Below are 19,287 nucleotides of genomic sequence, written 5' to 3' on the forward strand. Positions count from 1 at the left end.
TCTCCCTCCACCCAACTCTCTCTCTCTCTCTCCCTCTCTCCCTTTCCTTTCTAGTGCCATGATCCCAGCTGCTTTTCTGCACCACACACTTCTGCCATGTTCTTTCTCACCTCAAGCCCAAGGAATGAGGTAAGCCATCTATGAACTGAGACCTCTGAAATTGAGCGCCAAATAAAATTTTCCTCCTCTAAAATTGTTTCTGTCAGGTCTTTAGTCACAACAATGAAAAAGCTAACTAGAACAGTGTGAGAGAGCCCATTTCCTAAATACCTAAGTAACTCTGAAAAAATAAACAAGAATAAATGCTATAAACTTCCCACTAGTAGCTCAATTCTTCTAACTTCTTCAATCATGACATTTTGCTACAGTGTGAAATCCCTTGATCCCACTAGATAATTTTCCTAATTTAATTAACTAAAAGCTAAAAATATTTTTATTAATTGACTCACCTCTGTGCTTAACACAGGTGTCGCGAGGGGTCAAAATTGTGACGTATGCAGTCGAGGGGAGAAATAAAGAATGATCACATGCTTCTGCTCCTTTCAATGCTTTATTCACTCAAATTACTCAATGCAGTTTCACTCTATAGGTTCTTAATTAAGAAAATAACAATCCTTAATGCTAGGCACTGCAATAGACATAATCAATTCACAGCAAACAATTCTAGATTAATTCTAAGCACTGCAAAACACACTTAATCATGACAGGCTAGTGACAGACATTCCCTCTGCATGCTAAGTTCAAAAGTCTTAAGCCTTAGGCTTTATGTCCAGCAGATGCAAACTAACTCAGACCACAGTGACCAGGTCTGGAACCAAGGCAGGCTTTTCCTGGTGTGGAGTGAGACGGGTTGAGGAGAGAGTCATAGGGAGAAGTTTCAGCTCTCACCAGGGTTCAGACAGACCAGACAAGTTGGTAGAGTTTGAGAGTGGTGAGGATCACGCTGAGGACAGGAAACATGACAAGTGATGGGATGTCAGTCTTGGTCAGGTTCCCCAGCTGAGTCCCTGTTCATCTATTATTTATACTAAATTTGGGGGCTTTTGACACCCCCTTTCAATCCTTATCAGCTACCACTGGATTTTCCATGACATCATTTACCCTGGGGTCAGAAATATCTGGTCTGGTGGTCTTCACTCTGATCTTATCACCTTTCCCTCTTATCAGGTAAAGACAGCCTGCCAGGGGCTTCACTCTGTTTATCAGGGTGAGTGGAAGTAACTTGTTTGAGGGCTCTGTGGGTGTGCCTGGTGAGACTGCAGGTTTCAAACTGGAATTTTTAAAATGGAGTTGCTTAGGCTCAGGCCTAAGGCCATCCTCACAACAGGAAAATTCAAAATCAAAAACAGGCTGAGAAGTAGTTTCTACTCTCAATGTGCGGACAAAACTCAGAAAAATGAGAAAATACGTATAAACATGGCAGTTAATACAAAATATAGCAAGCAAACCAGTACTAAATTATTGGAATAAATAAATATTGTGAAAGGTTGAAAAGGATAAACAACACTGTATGGCTATTGTGTTTCAAAGTACTAACAGGTATATATTGCTCTTGCCTTATCACCTGTCCCAAGCCATGAGTAGCTGGCATTTTATTCTTTCTGACATTAGCTTAAATGCCATTTAACTAGCTGCTGTAGTTTCATCTTACAAAAACTATTGAGAAGTCAGCATGCTTGAAACTTTATATTATCACCATACTGACAAAGACCATTGATTGTGTAAGTAGCTTAACAAAAACAAATAATTACCTTCTTTTCCAAATTTATCAATTACTTGATTATGTGTGTGTTTCAGCCTAAAAGTGGGACTAAAGAAATGAGTCTTCTCGAGGATATTTGGAAGATGCTGATGTATGAGTATAGACATTTGTAATCCATTCTCATTCTATTTCATTTGGTCCCCATAGTCACTTGGCTTTAAAAATATAAATTTGTTCCATTTTGATTTGTCATCATTGCTAATGATGCTGCTGTATTACAGAACCTGTCAAAAAATGTGATGGAATTTGAGAAAAACTGTGTTCTGAAAGCAGACTATATTCTCATCCTTTTGAACTGACTTATGTCCATGTAGCTGAATGTAGGAAGAATGAGCAATATATTGTCACATAATATTTCTTAAATCTAATTTTAAATAATTGTTTAAAATAAATGAAAACAAGTTGGTAAATAATCTAAGTAATGTAGGAGTTATATGAGATATGTCTGTGAATTTGACATAAAGAACTTAAAACTTAAGTGACTCTCTGAACAAAATTGACACCTGATAACATGGTTAATCACACACAGAGTAAATAAAAGGATGATCACACATATAATGAAAAAAATATATGTGAATCCCCAATACTAATACAAAGATGTCCCAAGTGTTATCTCAGATAGGTAGGATTTCATCTATGTAGCATTCTAGATAAAGAAAAAATTTTTAAACTAAAACAAAAGTGCAGCATCATACAGTCATAAACAGGCAACTCAACATCTGCAAGATGGCATGTTTTTTCTGTCTCCTTCAAGCTGAGAGACACTGAATGTGATGCCCAAAGACACACCCAAGAAACAAGAATTTTATTTATAAAAAAGCACACATTATCAAGTGTCACCATCATTTAAAAAAAATCTCTTATAATTTACCTTTCTCTGTTTTCATCCTGTACTTACTAAACCACCTGCCATTTAATAATTTGATAATAATAAAAGGTATGTCTTAAATATGAAATTTAAACATTACAGTTAATGGAAAAGAATATTCACCAGTTTCATTGAATATATTAAAATTGTGACTTGTTCATCTGAGTTGGCAACCTCAACTCTAGTCAACCTTAGTGCACTAACAAAGACCAAGTACTGAACTATGGATAAAGTGTACCAAATATTAGCATCCAATGAAAGCACTTAATGATCAATCATCCAACTATCCTTTCTTGATAAACCAAACTCACTATTATCAATATATAAAACATTTTACTAAAGTTTAATATACATATAAAATATTCACTATAATAAATATACAGTTTGATACATTCACATACTGAATGAGTATGTGTAACAAGAAGAGAGAAACAAAAAATTATGTTCACTGTAAATTTTCTTACCCTACCTCCCATTTCATGATAAACCTCCAAAGGGTAAGCAGAACTTTAATCTAAATGCCATTACTGAATTTGGTCTATTTCTTAGCTTTATAAAAATGAATCTACACTATATACACTTGTGTTTCAATTATTGTCTATTATTGAACTCAAAATTAATGTCATCCATATTGTTGTATCCAGGCTAAATTGTACTTGTATGCATATGTGTATATGTGTATGTCATTGTAATGGTATGGATATGAGGTTTCCCCCAAAAGGTGACGTGAGAAATGCAAGAAGGTTCAGAGGAGAAATGAGTGGATTGTGAGAGTGTTTTTTTGTTTGTTTGTTTTTTAAGGTAGACTTCTAATTACTGCTTTTATCACCAGGTTAAGACATGCAGTTACAAAGTAGTTAGAAACTTGTGAAAGGGTATTATTATTAAAAAAAATAAACAACAACACTCATTCTTACATTATTATCTAGTATTTCATTGGGACACTACTGATCAAAAGGCTCTGACCAAAATCTTTTAAAACACTAGAACATGTTGTTTTCAGTCTGCTGTTAAGGAAGGTGGGTATAGAATGTAAAACCTTCAGAAGGAGAGGACACACAGTCAGGCTGAGTCAGGGCCACTGGCAGTGCTCAGAGCCAGCTGCACTCCAAACGGGGAGCCCAGTGGTTTTTCTTGGGACGCTCTACTTGAGTTATGGTTTGATTGTCAACACAATAGATTTTCAAAAGGGAAGAACAATTAATTAATATGATAAGGAGGTTACTGCATTCTTTGACTATGTGCCATTATAGTAGTTGGTGAAATCTGATAGTTTTAACAAAAATAGCCTCCAGTGTTTCCAGGTATGAAGACCTCTATAAAGCTTTTTGTTTTTGCTGGACAATACATGACTGATAAGCTAAAAATGATACTGTTTTATGTTATAAAAATGCTAGCTTTCATTTACCATGTTTATAGGAATTCACTGCTTGAGTCAAGGTTAAGCTTATTAAGTGATTCAAGGCAAATTTATTATAGCAGCATATACTTATTTTATTCCATGAGAATAAAATGCATAGAAGATATCGTTTATTTTTGTTTGCAATTTGTAAAATTGAGTTACTGTGCAGTTGTAAAATACCAATAACTCATTTGAGGACAAAGCTACCTTCTGAAAACCATATTTATGATTCTCAACTGTGTCAAAATTAAAACACATCCCAGACTTGTCCTGAGCAAAAATGAGTGACTGTTCTTGACTGCTTTCCCTGGCAACATCACTGACTGTGTTGAGAAGAGCCCTGGAGCAAGGCAGCAGAGTCAAGTGGTGGAGACTTTTATTTAAAAGCAAAATGCCTAAATGGCCCTCTGGAATAGTGATTTCTACTTTCACACTCATCAGATTATACACAATTCCCTAAACTTAATTTCTTTCTTCTTATGGGACTACATTGAATTTACTTGTTGAGAACAGTGTCCACTGTTTAATTGGGCATGAGATAAAGCTTTCTGCAGTTACACATAAATTTGTGATAGGTCAGCAGAAGTTACAGGTGAAGGTGGTGGTGAGGAAGTTAACCATGATCCATCTAAGTGAAGGTCAAGCCAACTTCATTGTACACTTTGAATGAAGACTTTCTCAATGGCATTGACGTAGGCAGCTGTTCTCAGCTCCAAGCCCAGGTTATATTTCATAGCAATCTGCATAATTCACCCAGCTAAATGCTCCATGGTATAGGCTAAGCCAGAATGCACAATGTTTTCTCTGATGTACCCCATATCCTACCCTGCTAGTCTGCAGTGAGAACTACAGGAATTGTTCCACCATGCTTTCCAAACTTTCTTTCTAAATTTTCTTGAACAAACTTGAGCAAGTGGTGGTTAAAATTTCTTTAATATTTGAAGGTTAGTCAGCCATAGTGTACATGATTCCAGTTCTTCAGCCATTCAAAGTAAAATACTGTCACTCCATCAGCATTTAAGTAGAGATTTGGAATAACCATTATGTTCCTCTCCAGGAAAATCTTATCAGCTTCTGGAGTGGTTGGTCTGTTAGCACCTTACCTTCCACAATGATCTTGGCTTTGACTCTGGGTGCACTGGATTTGCTTAACCACTTTTCATTGGCAGCAGAAATCAGTATGTCACAGTCAGCCTCCAAGATGCATTATTCATATACATTTGCCTTGGTAAAACTCAGAATTTGTTCATATTGAGATTTGAAATCTTCCAGTTTCTTTGAATCAATATCATCTGGATTCCACATACTCCCATCAGATTCACCAACACCAACACATTTAGAACCAAAACAATGTAAATACCGCATAGAGTGCAGGCCCACATTACCAAACCCCTGAGACACAAATGTTTTATCTCCAAAGCCTTGTGTCATTCCTAAAATGCTCATGTAAGAAGTTTCATTGATGAAGTTTTCAATTCCATGGAAAACACCACGGCCAGTAACAGAGATGCATCCACGGATACCTCCTTGACTAATGGGTTTACCAGTAACCAGTAAGGTATGTGCATCAATATCATAGTGCACTATGGTTCTAGCATAGGTGTAAGCCATCCAGAACATCTTCTGCTCACCTGTGCTCACATCTGGAGCAGACATTTCAATGCTAGAACCAACAAAAATCTATTTTTGGTGAGCTCCACAGTGAACCTTCTTATGATCTTCTCCAATTTATAATCTGTAGAGTTTTGGGGATTGATCTTTTTTTTTCCTTTGTAATCTTAATTTCTTAGTTTATTTTTTGTTTTGTTTAATTAGTTATACATCACAGTAGAATGTATTTATGCACTTTGACACACCATACATAGATGGATATAATTTCTCATTTTTCTGAGTGTACATATTGCAGAATCATATTGGTCATGCAGTCACATATATACATAAAGTAATAATGTCTGTTCATTTTTCTATCTTTCCTAGTCCCCCTCCCCTCCCCTCCTCTCCCTTCACTTTCCTCTACCTAATAATCTAAGGTAATGCTATTCTTCTCTAGTGCCTCCTGCCTTATTGTGAATTAGCATCCGCATATTAGAGAAAACATTCAGGATTGTCTTATTTCACTTAGCATAATATTCTCCAACTCCATACATTTACTGGCAAACATCATATTTTCATTCTTCTTTAAAGCTGAGTAATATTCTATTGAATATATATACCACATTTTCTTTATCTTTTCATCTATTGAAGGACACCTAGGTTGGTTCCATAGTTTAGCTATTGTGAATTGAGCTGCTATAAACATTGACATGGCTGCATTACTGTAGTAGGCTGTAGTCCTTTGAGTATAAACCGAGGAGTGGAATAACTGGGTTAAATGGTGGTTCCATTTTAGTTTTCTGAGGAATCTCCATACTGCTATTCATAGTGGTTTCACCAATTTTGCAGTCCCACCAGCATTGTATGAGTGTACCTTTTTCCCCACATTCTTGCCAATATTTATTGTTGTATTCTTGGTGATTGCCATTCTGACAGGAGTGAGATGAAATCGACACCTCTTTAGCACCTCAAAATGTCATGTTAACTACTACACACTTATAAGTCATCAGAAAGCTAGCCAATGCTTTTGCTTCATCTACACTCACATCAGTGTGGTAATGGATACCTCCCTTGTAGGGCATGTGGTGCTGGCTGTGCTGGGCCCAGTAGCTCTCGATAACTCCCAGGAACAGTCATCACCCAGAATAGGAAAAGAGAGACTCATCACATGGTTTCAGGTCTTGATGATTCACAGGATTCTTCCCACCTGGTTCTACTTCTGCTCCTGGCTCTATCAGGTGTTCAGGTCCTCCACCAGCTTATCCTCTACCATGCTGGCACCATGGTCAAAGAAGCTCTCCACCATCTTGAAGAAGTTGGGGCAATCTTCGCAGTGGGCTGCCGCTTTGCCATAGTGGCGCAGGTGGGGCAGCTTGAGCCCTAGTTGCAGGGAGGCATTGGGTATTTACATTATTTTGGTGCTAAATGTGTTGATGTTAGTGAATCTGATGGGAGTATATGGATTCCAGATGATATTGACCCAAAGGAGAGTAGAGGCTAGAGGGGAGATGCTGCAAGAGAGGTGCTCCAAGGCCTGGGACTGAGAGAGGGGTTGTGAGAGTCTTAACCTAATCAGTGAATTGATCCCTGAGTAGGGATTAACAGTGGTAACTAAAGTAGGGTGTGGCTGGAGGAGGTGGGAATTGGGAGCTTGACTTTGGGATATATGTTTGTATCTGACAAGTGGAGCCCTTTATCTCTACTTCCTGATTGTCATGTGAAATGCTTCCCTCTGCCACAATCTTCCACCATGATATTCTGCCTCACCTCAAGTCCCAAGGAATGGACCCTTGAAACCATGAGCCATTGAATAAATCTTTCCTACTCTACAATTTTTCTGGTTGGGTCTTTTAGTTATACCAGTGAAAAAGCTGATTAAAACAGTCATTTTATGGATATAGTTAAGTTGATTTATCTATTTTGTCGAGAGACTATTGTGATTGGTACAGTTTTTCATTTCTTGAATATCATGAATACTTCTGCTATGAATATTCTCATAGTATTTTTACTTGAGCATATGTGTGCATTCCTGTTTTGTATTTATTTTCCATTAGTGAAATTTATGGATCATAGGATATACATACAACCAAATGCTTTTCCAATGTGCCTGTATCAATTTACATTTCCAGCCAGAGCATGTGATAGATATAGTCCACATCCTGGCCCAGCTTCATTGTTCTCTTTTAAACTATAAGGACCTTTGTACTTTTCTAGCACACTGATTTTCTTAAAAATATTTTTTATTAAAACATATTTTATTTGCTTATTCAATGACATTACTTTTTAAATTGGACTTTGGTATATGAGGCTTCCTGATCACAGTCAAATGAAAAGTTACAGGAATAATTTTCTAGCAATTTCAGCTAAAACACAAAACAACAAAAAGAACCTCATTGTTTTCTTAAAAATAAAGGAAAGAAATTTTTACCAGGTTCTAAAATATGAAATCATCTTTAACATGTGCTTTCAGTGACTTTTTCTAGACAATTAAAAAATCCCCAATGAAACTGACAATTAATGGTGATTAAAAGATTTTATTTTTATACTTTTATTTTTAATAATATAGTTGTCAAAATAAGGATTTCTTAAATCTGAAAATAAATATTTGAGGGCTGGGGTTGTAGCTCAGGGATAGAGCACTTGGGTTTGATCCTCAGCACCACATAAAAATAAATAAATAAATAAAGGTATTGTGTCCATCTACAATTAAGCATATTAAAAAATGCTTGAGACAGTTTTACATAACACAGGAAGGACAAATTCTCAGGAGATCCTTATTCCATCTTATGATGATTAAAGAATAAATTTCCAAATCACACTCAGCCTTATATGAATCTTAAAACAAGAAGCAAAGCAAACAGTTCCTGGAGTTAATCCCCCAAAACCATGATCCTTAGTGTTTGGAACTATTTGCAAATTTAGGTTTTTATTGCAATCTCACCATCATTATTAAAGGAATAATCTTTAAGCACATATTGGCAAAGACCCCTAAGCTCTAGATCAAGACAAGATTTGCAAGATTTCTCCTTTTGAAGAAAAAGAATATATAATAAGTTCAGTGATGGGGAAGGAGCAGTGTAATAGCATTGATTTAAAAACTCTTTGTTTTTTCTATAACTTTGTTTATATATAAGCAAGGGTATTTTACCTACCACTCACTTCCACTGATTTTGGGTATGTACGTGTGGGGAGGTGGGTGTCTGTGTGTGTGTGCACACACATCTATTCATATATTATCAAAGATTTGAGTGTAGACATAATATATTAACTTTGAAATGATGTTTTAAGCAATGTTTTGTGCACAACTAGGTTAACAATTAGTTTTATTAACTTTTAAGTTGTTCTACTGGGTTTTAAGCAGAAAAATAAAACAATCTGGGTTTCATTTCAAGATCACTCTCACTAGAACTCCTAGAAGGACTAAAGTGGAAGCTGAGATACTATTAAGGAGGATGTTGTAATAACACAAGGGAGAGATGATAGTGTTTGGACAGGGTAGCAGTGGAGCAGCAAATGTAGTCAAGTTCTGAATTTTCTATAATGAGCAAATAAAGAGAACTTTCTGGCAGTTTAGATATGAAGTATAAGAGCAAAAGGAAATCCAAGGAAGACACCAGACTCTTTCTGACTGATTGAAAAAATAAAATTTCCATTAATTAAAGTGTAGAGGAGAGAGGAACAAGAGCACATTGAGATGGAACAACCAAATTTTACTTGGATGCATTAAGCTTGACATAGCTTTTAAACATTTAAGTGGGGTTTTCATGTATGAAATTTGGCCTAGAAATATGTATTTAAAAGTCACTAATGTGTAGTTGATATTTAAGCCATGACACTGGCTAAACTTCTTTAAGAGAGCAAGAGCAGATAAAGAGAAAAGACCCAAGAATCAGCACTTTGGATTTTAGAAGGATGGTAAGATAAGGAATATAACATTTGGAAGGAACCTCCCAAGAGTACACAGCACTCTTCTGGTGCAGAGTGCACCAGAAGCAAGATTTCAGCGAGGAAACAATGAGCACCAGTGTCAAATCCTGCTTACAAACCAGGAAGAGACTGAGTAATTTCTTTTAGATTTAATAAATAGTTTCATCATAGTTTGCTAGTTAGAGCAGGTTTAAAAGAAATTAGAAGGACTAGAGGAATTGAGACAGTGAGTAAAGCCAACTCTTTCAAGAAATACTATTGTAAAAGGAAGAAGAGAATGGAACAGTAATTAGAAGAAGTGGAATCAGGAAACTTTTTAAGAAAAGAGAAACAGCATAACAAGTTCATGTCAAAGAGAGAGGGGTGAAGTGTTGTAAAGAAATAATAATAAAGAGGAGACAGAGAGACAAGGAACAGAGGCAGGGAAGGTGGCAGAGTGGTTCATTGTCCAAGGGGCCACGTTTATTTATACCAATAGTTTATATTAGGTCATTAGTACCATAACCACATTATCGTTTAGAGTATCAATAAGGTTGCTGATTGTGCAGTTACATTTCACAATTATAGTATGCAATGTTAGGAGCTTTGTGCACTTCTCAAGAAAGTCCATTCTCTGTAGTTACTGTTAGGCAGGCAGATGCAGGAGCACCAGAGCTTGGTGAAACATTGTAGTTATCAAGCAAGCAAGGTTCTTTATTCCCAGGAGTTATGTGTCTAAGCTTAAGGTCAAAGCTGATAAGACTCTAGCATGGAGGGCATTACCATAGCAACCAGGCATCCTATGCCTTTGCACAAAAACTTTCCCAGGCACCAAGCATGCCACAACCATGAAGTCTTCAGAGACCTCAATCCCAAATGCAGAACCCGTACAAAGAATGGGAACCAATTTCTTAGGCATACAAAAGGGGTGAAAACTAGCATATGTTGAAGAGGAGTGATTGGTCTTACAAGGAATCGTGAATGTGTCTTTCAAAGTATAAATCATCAGTAAGAAATATGGATGAAGATAATATATTGAAAATTTCAGAAGAGAGAAGAATATATCCAGAACTCATCTAACAGAGTGAAGAAACTATTTATTCATATATTCTACCCCTCATTACACATTTTCCTAGTGCCTATAGAACAAAAGCTTCATTTTCAAGATGAAGCAAAGTATCATTTGCATTAATTGATGCATGGTTTTTATATGCAAGGATTCCTTTTAAGGGGACTTTTCCATATTTTGTAGCTAAGTACTGCATTCTGAAGCATACTGAGCTCTCTCATCTTTTGTTTTTAATGTTCTAAATATAGTTTATTATATTGATATAATTTTTCAGTATCTTAACTCAGTTTGCTTTGTGTTCAAGCCCCCAAGGACATGAACAACAATAACAAGAACAAATCCTCAAAGAAATGAATATTCTTTTCTTGGTTTTAAACAACCTAAGGCATATTGTAGATAGCTATGAAGCTCATATAATTTTTTTCTTGAGAGTAAAGTTCTTAACCCCATTAGAATATATTTCTCTTCAAATATTTATAAGAACAACCAGATTGTTTTGCTATCTCTTCTTTTTCTAATGATAATTGGTTCATAGGCAGTGGGAGTTGGCTATCGTCTCATGAGGGAATATCAGAATATGTATTCAAATATATTAAGACTACAGACATTATTGGATGTTATTGTAGCCACTCCTTTGAGACAATTTTGTGATCACAGATTTACAAAACTTTTCCCCTTTCATCTAGAGTATGTTAAAACCCATATATTCTATATATTTAATTCTTAAGATAGTTTTAAATTTTTCTTTTGAACGTCAAAACATGAATACTGCAAAACACAAAAACCAAATTTCTTTGTAATCTAGACTTTGCTTAGAAATGTAAAATCTAGTTTAAATGCTTAAACATCTAATATGTATAAATAATTTTCCATATACTCAATATATGAATGCATAAGATTCTATCATAAGGGCTTTGACACTCATAGAAACCAAGAAATTATATTTACAAAAGAAAATACTATATTCACAATTTCTTCCTCCTCTTTCTCCTCCTTCTCCTTCTCTTTTCCCTCTTTCCTTCCCCTCTCCTCTTTTGAAGTTATAATTATAGAAATAGACTTTCTTTGGTTCCCATTTCCACATATAAGGATCACAGAAGGTGACATTCCATGCAAACAAGTAAAAAGCTGAAGAAACTGAAAAATCATCAACTCTTCTTATATTCTTATGAGAAAAGAGGACACAAGGCAAATTGCCATTCCCAAGATTATCCAGGTAAATACAGGGAATCATGGGTCATTGAAGTAGACACAAGTAAAGACCTCCACAGGAGCCAGTGCCAAGATAGGAAAACTTGGACTACAATTGGTAAATTGTTGGAGGTTCAGTATGGACAAATCTAAAAGTTTCAAATTCTACAAGACTCAGTCATGGGTTGAGGTAGGTTTTATATTCTGGAGCTTAAATATGCTTTTACCATAAATATCAGAGGAAGGTTCCCTTGTATCTGGCAAAGGGAAGTGGGAAGAACCAGTCTGAATTGTGACAGAGCACTCTGTACTTAATATGGCTGACCTTCAAAAGAAACCATTTAACCTTAGCCTAACTGGGGTGAAGAAAAAGAACCAACTTTAGCCAAATGTAGCCATCCTATTTCATCCAAGGGGTGGGGAGATAACTGAGAGGCATTTGTAAAATTTGCAGTTTAAAGGCATAGATTCACTAAAAAACTAAAGCCTAACCGTGGGATTTTAGACACTTTCTCTCCCCTTTTTATCATCATATTGGCAAAAGTTTATTTAGAGAAATTTATTTTACCTGCCTCATCTGGCTGTAAGGAATACTTTTCAAATACAGGAAAAGAAAGAAAGAATAAATAAACAGAAAGCAAAAAACAAAACACACACACACACACACACACTTTAAATAGACAAAGCAAACATGAGAACCAGACATGTCAAGAATGTTAGAAATGTCAAACATTGAATTTCAGACAACTATGATTAATATGCTTGCTAAGGGCTCTAATGAATAACACAGCATGAAAAAACAGATGGATAATGTAAATAAAAAAATGGAAACTCCAAGAATCAAAAAGAAATGCCAGAGACCAAAATCATGGTAACACTAATGAAAAATACCTTTCTTCAATGGGCTTGTTTGACCAGACATATCTAAGGAAATGATCTCTGAGCTAGAGAATACACCAATATAAACCTCCAAAACCGAAAACAAAAAGAAAATATATACTTTAAAAATATATTTTTAAAAACTCCAACAGAATATTCAAAGACTGTGGAACAACTATAAAAGTTGTAACATATATGTAATGGAAAAGAGAAGTAGGAGAAAGAAACAGAAGAAATATCTGAATTAGAAATGACTGAAAATTTCCCTAACTTGATGGGAGAGAGCAAACAATAAATCAAGAAAGCTTTTAAAATACCAACCAGGATAAATGTCCCCCCCCCAAAAAAAAGCAACCTACACTTATGCATATCCTTTTTAAACTATAAAAAAATCAAAGATGAATACAAAAATCCTGAAAGAGGCTATTAAAAAATTTAAAACTTACCTATAGAGGAAAAAAAGAAATCTGACTTCTCAGAAAACTTGCAAGCAAAAGGAGAATGGAATAAAATATTTAAAGTGTTAAGAGGAAAAAAATAATGATAAGTCCTACATGGATATTTAAAAGGAAAAACATTTTTTTACTTAACTGTGTAAAGTTGGAGGCTATAAAGGAAGGGTTCTTGTGTGGGAGTGCCTAATAATAATGATCACAAAGAACTCTAAAGTTGCAAGTTTTTCCTGAGTTAATTTGAGCCTGATCTCATAGATCTACAAATCTTCGTAAACTCCTACATTGCTAAACTTCATTTGTTTTTCACTGATTTGATTATGACTTAGAGTCTTCGTGGTTTTCAGGGACTGACTTAAATACTAATTGATTTCTTGCTAATTTTTTTTCCTGGTTGTATACATAGTATATTCACACCAATTCGTGTCTTCATTCTTGCTAATTTTTTACAAAATGTAATGCTTTGCTCTCACAACCAAATCTATTATGTTTCAGGAATGCACCACTGTTCAGTAAATATTCATAAATGAGCAAATGAGTCCAATTTAATCCACCATACTGGGGTATATATGGCATTAGAGAAGAACAAATTAGCTCAAGGTAGAACTTTAGAAAGGGTTCCAGGGCTAGCATTATGGAGTCAGTGAAAACATAGGTCAAAATAACTTATAAGTTAGTCATAAATTCAAGGAAAAAATCAGGGATGAGCACATTTAAGAATGTCAAGGGCTGGGGTTGTGGCTCTGGGTTCGATTTTCAGCACCACATATAAATAAATGAATAAAATATAGGTCCAGCAACAACTAGACAAATATTCTTTTAAGAAAAGAATGTCAAGAATTTCAAGAGGGGGCTGGGGATATAGCTCAGTTGGTAGAGTGCTCGTCTCACATGTACAAGGTCCTGGGTTCAATCCTCGTCACCATAAAAAAAAAAAAAAAAAAGTTTTGGCAGGAGTTGTGGCTCAGTGGTAGAGTGCTCACCTAGCACATGGGAGGCCCTGGGTTCAATCCTCAGCACCATATAAAAGTAAATAAACAAAATAAAATTATTGTGTCCAACTAAAAAATAAATATTAAAAAAAGTGTCAAGAAGACAATAAATTACAAAGAATAAATTTTCTGTGGGTCAGAGCAGATAAGGATCATACCATGAATTATGTGTAGTTCACCTATTCTCCCATGCATTTACGGGGACTAAGTGGGCTTGACACCAGGGAATAAATCACTAGACTCCATTGATACTTATGCTCATCACATGGAAAACTATAGTTTCAGGACTTTTCTAATAACTTGGATCAGAGATTAGACTTCATTCATTCAAAAGTACACTTGGGAGCAATTAGGCTCCCTAAGCTAATACATAAAGCAAAAAAAAGATTGATTTGTGGAAACTTTAGACAGGTAGAGATAGGCAATATATAACCATGATTTCTTAATTAACTACAGGTATTTGACAGTGAAACAGGTAGTGTGAGATTTCCTATGTGTGGAGCTGTAGAGAGGCTTTGTATGCTGTGGAAGGGACACTGGAGGGACAACAGGGAATGAACTAAGATATCATCCATTTATCTCCAACTCAGACTGTGTGCTTTTTAATTTTTATTTGTATTCATAGTCCCTAAGAATGTACTTGGTAAATGTTATATTTAAAAAAAAATTGATTGTCTATTGCAAATAGTTTCTTTCAGATAAGTCCTTTAATAAGCAGTCTCTAGACTTCAGTGACTCAAATTTATAAACCAAATTTCTTTGCTTAGGAAACAATCAGACAGTAAAGACTAAGAATATAAATTTAAAGTGTAAAAGGAAATATACCTAAATTGTAGAGCATCTTGTTTAACACATAGAGAGAGATGTATGTATATATGTGTATATGTATCTATATAGACTTTAAAACTATGTTCATCCACATCAGTATCTATAATATGACAGGTTTACATTATATTAATTTCTTCTACCTTCCACTTTGCATACTCCAAATCATTTTAGTCATAAGGTAAAAATTAATCCAAAACTTATCACATCTTCCCAAATGTGAAACCACTCAATTATGACAAGATTATCAATATTTTTAATGTGACACACTTGTTCATGTTAAAGTTTAATGAAAGAAACACACTCAATCAAGAAAAAAGTTCATTAAGTATTACCATTTTCCAGTAATGTATATAAAGCATCTTTAAAAAAAAATAACTTGGAAAAAAAAACTTTCATGATTTAATCAAATAAGTACACTGTAAGAGTTACTTGCTATTTAGTTAAAAACATTATATGGAATTTATTAGCTCTGGTCCTTGTGATTAAAGCTTTCTGGTGTAATCTTAAGTTAGAGAGCTCATCACACATTTCACTTCTTTAAATATTTTTATAATATTATAAAAAAGGAAGATGCTGTCTTTCTGTGTTGACATAATTGATTCTTGCAATGAACAATTATTATGCTTGAACAGTTTGAGTCTAGGGGGCCACCTTATTTTTCAACACTTGCTGCTTCTCATCTGATATTGATCAAGAGAGGAAAGTCTTTTTGCCTCTAAGATGCCCCCCAAGGATTCTTTGTACCGGTTTCATACCCATGCAGGACATTTGGTCTGTCAATAGCCATAGGACTGAACTTGGAAGTGAGTTTTCTGAGCCTGCCAATCACCCACTAAGTGAACTTGGAAGAAAGCCTCCTTCCACCCCACTCTAGCTTTTAAATAATTATAGCTCCAGCTGACACTGGGGTTGGAGCTTTGGAGAAATCATAAGCTAAGCTGTATCTAGATTCCTTACACCGAACTGTGAGACAGTAATTGTTTAAAGCAACCAAATTTGGGGTTATTCTATTGCATAGCAAGAAATAACTATACAGCCCAAATCTGTATTTATTTTAAAAATTCTCTTTGTTATTGTGAACTAGAAGAGCTACTGATTAATGTTTGGCAACTGCTATAATTGCGTATTCTGATTGAGCTGGAAAAAAATGTCTTTCTTGGATTCCTAAACTCTATATATAGCTTCCACAGTGTTGTAGAAATTAAAAGAGGCAACAGACTACTACTATAAAGTCCTCCTAGCTCATTTTAGTCTATTTAGTTGTTTCTAGTGTTTTGCTACCAACTTTACAAGATCAACCTTGGCAATTCCTTTCATTCCTATTCCATGCACAGAATTCCTCCATGGACATTCCACAAGGTACCATAAATCTCATTCTTTATACTTCCCACACTTAACCTCTGATAAATACCTTTATACTTTCCTATAATATAATACAGCCATGTGCAAAAATTTCCTCAGTGCCTCACATCCTATGCTGAAGCCTTTACTTTTTACCTGTAGTTGACAATCCTTCTTATATTAAATTGATTTTATTCATTCTGGTATCTTATTTGTTTTTATGAGATAAATGTACAAATTTAAAGAACATAGGCAGAATGAGTACCCTTTTTCTGATCTCACAGATTTTTTTTTTTCCTTTCATGGCATAGCCTAGAATTATGGAACTTTAGTTATTTATGGTTTTTATACTTTGGAATGCATTATTTTTCTAATATTAAACTTCTCTTAACATTTCCTTTAGATCCCAGTTATTTGTAACAGATCGCTTCACTGTAATTTATATTGCATCTCTCTGTAATCTTCTTTTAAAATTCAATCTCCTCAATTTTTAGACATATGAGTTTTATTGAATTCAGCCTACCTACTGTCAATGCCAAGTTTCTTAATCTGAAATACATCATTTTAAACCAATACTCGCCAAGGTGAGAGGAACAATAATGACCTTCATGGCAACTACAAATGCCACTCACTGTGCCTTTTGATGTTCATGTCTGTCTGTCAGGGCAGGTCTAATTTCTGTTGTGCTCTTATGTGCTTCCTCTAGTCTTATTGATTGATAACGCATAATCTTAAAGGGCAGTTATTCAGAAGCTATGCCTCTATACATTCACATATGACATTTTTCTAAAAAGAATACTTTGAGGTTTTTACACCCATTGCCATGTATTCTTTTCTTTTCTGAACCTAGACCTTTCATGTGCTAGCAAGCATTATGTCACTGAGATTTATCATTATGATTTTACTTATTACTTATTTATATATTTGTTTATTTATTATGGTACTAGAGATGAACCCAGAATCTTTCACATTCTAAGCAAGCACTCTACCACTGAGCTCCATCCCTAGGCCTTATTTTGAGACATGGTATCCCTAAGTTTCCCAGGCTGGTCTCAAATTTGTAATCCTCCTGCCTCAGACTCCCAATTTGATGGGATTCCAGATGTGCATGACCATATTCTTCTAGCATATATTTCTGCTTTAAGTAAAATGAAAAAGAGATTGAGACAGAGAGTAGCTCAGAGAGTGAGGGGAGGAAGAGAGAGAGAGAAAATTATAAGTCTTTGCATATTTTAAAGAGTGTATCTTCTCAGCTCTGGAGAAGTATGAAGTTGGGAGTGAAAATCCATGTTGTAGGAAATGAAGAAAAAATGTTTATTCCAGAACAAATAGTAATAGTGTACCTGTAAGAGAACCAGAGGAGTCTCACACACATTCCAATTTTTAGCATCAAGATTATTTGTTTATGTTACTAATCTAAAGGGTTCAATGCTACCTTTTCAGCATATTATTCTCCAAGATCATACTTACAGTATTAAATATGCAAAAGAAAGTCAAGAATATGTAATTTCCTCCCTATGACCTTTTGAAATCATGCTACCAGCAGAGGCACTCAACTCAATGACCCCAACCTTTACTCAAGCATTCACTGGGGATTTATACAGAATACTTCAGTACATACAGGGCAGAAATAGAGGGAGAGGAACAAAATTGTGTGCTGCTTAATTTCAAAATATAGCAGAGTCTAAGTTAAACACATTTCTATTTCCCATACTTCATGAGCATAATTGGATTTCTTGACAAAATCATGGAATTGTAGAAAACAGAAATTGTACCTAATTTCATACTCTAATCTTATATATTTAATAAATTAGAAACAGAGGCTAAATTTCTTATTCAAAGAAAGCTACAAATCTAGATAGAGAAAAGAACAGATCCGAGAGTCTGTCATCTGGAAGGCAGTAATAATGTACTATTAGTCAAATTTTTATCACTGTGACCTGCCTACAGTTACCACCCATTTAATCCCTATTAGAGGATTAATGTACTGATTAGGTTAAGACTCTCTTAACCCAATCATTTCACCTCTAAACTTTCGTGCATCATCTTACATATGTGCATATGGGGGACACCTCATATATGAACCATATAATGTACTGCTTAAAAAAGTAAACTTTAAATTTGGACAAAATAGGCTTTAAACCACATTTCTAATTGTCATCTTACATATCTTAAAATAATTTTTCTCACTTTTAAAACAAGTGCTGCTCTGATCCTCATCAAATAAATGAATTAAATGAAAGGATACTTACAGGATTAGTAGCTATACTTAGTACATTGTTAGCATAAAATAAATGCTACCAGCTTCTATTATTAACTTTCTGGCTGGAAAAAAAATATGATCCAACCATAATGTTACTTGCTAAGGTTAAAATTTCTAGGCAATTTTATAGTTGATGAATGACAAAAATGACTGCAAATTTATGGCTGGATTTTATTTATTTAGTACTTGGCAAACTTCAGTAGTTATGAATGTTTTATTGCTTTAATCACTGCAAGTCAGAGTGGATTTGCCAAATAACATGAAAAAACAGTAATTACATTTGAGTTTATTGAAAACTCAAATTTATCTAAGCATCTTGTATTTTCATTTGCTAAAACTGGAACTTCTACCTCAAAGTAACCCCCAAACTATACTGATAGCATATTTCCCAAATTTCTGCTATTTCTAAATAAACATAAACAACTTCAAACATTAAAGACCTGTTTGGGAAAAACTTTTGAATATTTTCTCACAAATACATAAAGAACACTTCATTATTTGAATAATTTTAAACACGCTAAAGCTTAGACCTCAGTGGCTAAACATCTTCGTAAGTCACAAATCTCACTTCCTAAGTTCAGTGGCTTTCCACTTTGAAAACTAATTAGTGATCTGGATGATATTTCTTGCTCACAAAGTCCTTTTCACTTCTTCCTAAGATTACAGCCAGATTGTCCTGTAAGAGCAAGTTCAAAGAAGAGGTTTAATACTCGCTGTTGAAAATCAAAGAGGACTCTACCC

General features: G+C 34.9%; 1 pseudogene; it reads right to left on the reverse strand.

Annotated features, from left to right (window-relative positions):
• Nucleotides 1–4,660: 4,660 nt before the first annotated feature.
• Nucleotides 4,661–15,729, reverse strand: LOC114089370 (glutamate dehydrogenase 1, mitochondrial-like; annotated as a pseudogene).
• Between the last annotated feature and the right edge of the window lie 3,558 nt (nucleotides 15,730–19,287).

The sequence above is a fragment of the Marmota flaviventris genome, chromosome 4 (genome assembly GCF_047511675.1).
Source record: "Marmota flaviventris isolate mMarFla1 chromosome 4, mMarFla1.hap1, whole genome shotgun sequence".
Taxonomy (NCBI): domain Eukaryota; kingdom Metazoa; phylum Chordata; class Mammalia; order Rodentia; family Sciuridae; genus Marmota; species Marmota flaviventris.